This window comes from Tupaia chinensis, unplaced genomic scaffold (assembly GCF_000334495.1).
Source record: "Tupaia chinensis unplaced genomic scaffold, TupChi_1.0 Scaffold000037_18, whole genome shotgun sequence".
Taxonomy (NCBI): Eukaryota; Metazoa; Chordata; class Mammalia; order Scandentia; family Tupaiidae; genus Tupaia; species Tupaia belangeri.
In genome coordinates this window covers 1,906,148-1,911,271 of record NW_006159476.1, presented here as the reverse complement: position 1 = coordinate 1,911,271, position 5,124 = coordinate 1,906,148, and positions in this window count along the sequence as shown.

Below are 5,124 nucleotides of genomic sequence, written 5' to 3'. Positions count from 1 at the left end.
GCAAGACGCGTGTGACACACGACACACATATGTGTGTGTGTGTGTGTGTGTGTGTGTGTGTGTGTGTTCCCAAAATCCTGAGGAGAATAATGGAGGAGAAAGAATTGCAATGTAGACATCCTCCTATTCCAGTTGCTTTCTCACTTTTCCTCTCTCTCTCTCTCTCTCTCTCTCTCTCTCTGTCCCTCTATCTCTCTGTTTCTCTCCAGCAAGCATACACATTCTATGGCAAATTTTAAAAATAATAATAAATTTAATTTTTTTAATTAAAAATAAAGAAACATGACAGGGCTGGCAGGTGGTGTGGTGGTTAAAGGTGCTAGACTCCTACATGGCCAACTGTAGTTCAAGTCCAGGACCTGGTGGTTTGCTTTCTCACTTTCTCTTTCTCTCTCTCTCTGTCTCTCTCTGGTCAAATTTTAAAATAATGATAACAAATAGAATTAAATAAATAAATAAATAGTTCTTTAAAAAAAAAATAGAAAAGAAAAGAAAGAAAGAAAGAAAGAAGCATGGGGCTGGCAGGTGGCATAGTGGTGAAGACACTGGACTCCCACATGGCCAACCATGGTTTGAGTTCCAGACCTGGAGGTCTGCTTTCCATCCTCTCTCCCTCTCTGTCTCCCTCGCTGTCTCTCTCACTCTCTCAAACTCTCTGTCTTGCTCTGGTCAAATTAAAGAAGAAGAAGAAATAAAATTAAATAAATAATTTTAAAAAGAGAAAAAACAGATTGAAATAAACATTGTTTTCTTTTTTAAGAGAGAGATATTTGCTATATGACACATGCACTCACCGGAGAGACAGAGATATAGAGAGACAGAAAGTGAGAATTCACCCCCCGGTGGGATGGACACGGAAAGTGAGAAATCACCCCACGGTGGGATGGACATGCTGCAATCTGTTATCCATTCTCCTCTCAGGATTTTGGGTGCTCACACATGCCTTATATGAGTTTTAAGCCTCCAGATCCAGGAATCAAACTGTGGTCAACTATATGAGAGTACAGAAACATAACCATTATGCCATGGTCCCAAGATAAACAGAATCTTAAAGACATTTAAAGCCTGCTTCTTTGGAGCCAGCAGGTGGTATGGTGGTGAAGGGCGCTGGGCTCCCACATGGCTGACAGCAGTTCAAGTCCTGGACACACAGCTTGCTTTCTCACTTTTTCTCTCTCTCCTCTCTCTCTCTCTCCTCTCCTTCTCTGGTCAAATTAGAGAAAATAAATTAATAAAGCCTGCCTCCAGTGTGTCTGCCTGCTTTTGATCTGCCCCCTAGCTCATCAATTAGAGTCTAAAATTAGAGTTCCTTCGTTTTTTGGGGGGGAGAGATTTTCACTATAGGGTGCATGCATGTGCCAGAAAGACAGACAGTGAGACAGAAAGTGAGACATTACCCCCAAAAAAGGATGGCCACGCCGCAATCCCTTCTCCTCCATTCTCCTCTCGGGATCTTGGGCACCCATGCACACGCACCCAGCATGAGTTTAACCCACCAGGTCCAGGACTCGAACCAAAGTCAACTACATAGGAGTCCAACGACATGGCCATTACGCCAACTGCTGGTCCCTAGAGTCCCATTTTTGTCTACACGTGTTTGAGTTAGATTTCCACCACCTGCACCAGTAAAAGTCCCAAGCTGAAATCTTTGTAGAGAACACTTTCTACCAGCCTTGAGTACTGACTTAACCCACATTTAAAAATCTCAATCTGGGGCCAGCAGGTGGTTAAGGCACTGGATCCCACATAGCCAACTAAGAAATTCAAGTCTTAGATCCAGTAGCTTGAAAAACATGCCAGGTGCATATATGTGCCCAAAATCCCAAAGAAAGAGTAGAGAAGAAGGGATTACAGAGTTGACATCTCCCCTGGGGCAAGGGAGTGATCTATCTCTCTCTCTCTCTCTCTCTCTCTCTCTCTCTCTCTCTCTCTCCCCAGCAAGAACACATACCCTACAGCAAGAAAAAGAAAAAGAAATAAATAGAGAGAAAGAGAAAGAAAGAAAGAAAGAAAGAAAGAGAGAGAGAGAAAAGAGGAAGGAAGGAAGGAAAAGAAAGAAAAAAAGAAAATCTCAATCCAGGTCAGTGTACAACAATAAAACACAACACTCCTCTGTGAGACTGATGCACAGGGAAAGTTTCTTGTTCACATCCAGAAATCTCCCTGAGCGTGCCAGGCACTCATGTGTCCATGATCCCAGACTGGCTGAGGATGAAACTGGATTGCTATATGGGAGTGCCATTTTTCTCTCTCTCTCTTATTTGATAAATAAACAGTAAATAAATAAACTTCTTTTAAAATACCAACTAATGGGACCAACAGTTGAAGTAATGGTTACATCACTGGACTCCCATGTGGTCGACCATGGTTCAAGTCCCGGACTCTGCAACTTAAAACTCACACCACGCATGTGTGTGTGTATGTATGTGGGGGGAGGGGAGGGGGTCAAGATCCCAAGAGGAGAATAAAGTAGAAGGGATTGCAGGATGGCCATCTCACCTGGGAGGGTGATTTCTCACTTTCTCTCTCTCTCTCTTTCTCTCTGTCTCTCCAGCGAGCACACACACCCTATAGCAGAAATCTCTCTAAAAAGAAAATTCCAACTAATGAACTCTCCCAGAAAAATCAACTGTCTCCATCCACTGAGACACATTAGCATAATATTGTCCTCAGGGACCAGCAGTTGGCATAATGGCTATGTTGCTGGACTCCCATGCAGTTGACTGCGGTTCGAGTCCCAGACCCGATGGCTTAAATTCACAACGGTTGCGTGTGCGTGCGTGCCCAAGATCCCGAGAGGAAAATGGAGGAGAAGGGATTGCGGTGTGGCCATCCCCCCTGGGGAGTGATTTCTCGCTTTCTGTCTCTCTGTCTGTCTCTGTCTTTCTGGCGAGCGCATGTGCCCTATAGCAAAAACCTCTCCGAAAAGAAAAAATTGTCCTAACATTTTTTTTAACTTTTGCTTGAGGGCACACGTGCTTTCTGAAGAGAGACAGAAAGAAAGGAGAAGGAGGAAAAGTGAGAAAGCAACCCCTGTGGGGAATGGTCATGCCACATTCCTTTACCTCCTTTACAGAATTTTGAGCACACATGACCATGTGCCTGATGTTTCTCTCAAGCCACCAGGTCCAGGACTCAAACTGCATTGTTGGCCAAGTAGGATCCAGCTGCCTTTACCACCAGGCCACAAGTTGGCCCTTAACATTTTTTTTTTTTTTGAAGAGGTTTTTGCTATAGAGCATGTGCGCTCGCAGAAAGACAGAGAGAAACAGAGAGCTAGAAAGCAAGAAATCACCCCCCAGGGGGGATGGCCACGCCACAATCCCTTCTCCATTCTCCTCTAGGGATCTTGGGCATGCACGCACATGTGCCCGGTGTGAGTTTAAGCCACTGGGTCCGGGACTCGAACCCCAGTCAGCTACATGGGAGTTCAGCAACATAGCCCATTATGCTAACTGCTGGTCCCAAGCCCCCAACATTTTATTATTACCATTTGGTAATGTACAGAAAAGTTGAAAAATTGTATGGTAAACCACAATCTAGATTTTCTAATTAGCATTACCAGACCTGCTTTATCACATATCTATATATCTTTTTTTTTTAATGCTTTTGCCATAGGGCTGATGCGCTTATTGGAGAAGAGACACTTGCCAGAGAAATGGAGACAGTGAGAGGAAAAGTGAGAAATCACTCCCCAAGAGGGTTGGCCACTCTGCAATCCATTTTCCTCCTGGGATTTTGGGCACACATGCACACATGCCCAGCATGATTTCCAAGTCAACAGGTCTAGGACTCAAACCATGGTCAGCCATGTCAGAGTCCAGCACCTTAACCACCGCATCACCTACTGTCCCAGAATCCAAAATTCTTCTGCCCTCATTTTTACAGATAACATCCACAACTTCTCTGTGGTAACAAATCTACTCCTAAAGAGGTGAGATTTATTTTCCCCAGAGTTATGAAAATATCATAACTCTTCCCCAGCCACAGCTAGTGAGGAAGAGGATGGCTGAAGCCAGCTTGTTGTGTTAGAGTAGAGCTCCTCCAGGGGTAAAGTTTGAGGGTGACTGACAGCCACAGACAGGGAGAAACAAATGAAAAGGGAATGAAGGTTAATCCCTATAATCCCAACGCTAACAGAGAACATGGGTGTGACCTCAGACAGCACTAGAGGCGATGCGAGGAATCACCATCCATCACCAACTCCCCACACCTTACTTATCTAAACCAATGCTGCTCATCCCCTCTACTCAGACTTTGGAAGGGCCACGCCCCACTTGGCCTCTAAGCCAACCTCAGCTCTTAATTTCACCAAAATTCCCTGCAACTCTGAGCTTCAGGAGAGCCAGGGATGTGGGATTCTTGTCTAGGCTCTACCACACTCCCTATGTAATCTTAGGAATGGTCACGGCCACTGCTTCCTCCTGCACAGGTCTACTATAAAAAGCAGAATGGGACCAAATAGCCAAGAGCTTAGAAACTCAATGGCTACAGAGAATACTTCTTATGGGTCAAGCACTGTTCTAAGCACTTTACATTTTTCTATTGATTTAATCTTACAACAGTTCGATACTGCACACATACTCACAGTACAGTTGAGTAAACTGAAGCACAGAAAACTTACCCAGGGCAGTCTGTTTCCAGAGCCCATACTCTCATTCATGACACTATCACAAGATAGCAACATTGATATAAGGATATATTCTGCATGATTCCATTATATAAAGGACAAAACTGAGCACAACACTGTGAGACTGATTCATGTGAGAAGCTTCTGGGTTCGTGTCTGGAGACCTCCCTGAATAAGTTGACCTGGGCTGACTAAAGATGGGAGCAGATAGTGGCATCAATAACCTGTTGTGGGGTACCATATCTCTGTCTGCCTCTCTCTGTCTCTGTCTCTCTCCTTCAGGGAAGAAATAAATATTTTTTTAATTATCTAATTTTACTATTTGTGTGTGTGTGGTATCCATCCACCTTAGACACCTCTCCACCTGGCTGGCCCCAGAGACAAAAACATTTTAAAAAGAGAAGAAGCAAACCAAAAAAAAAAAAATCTTTTTAATTTATCCTCAAGTCAAAATGAATCAAAGCTTCAATGTCAAGCCTCAAACTATAAAACTA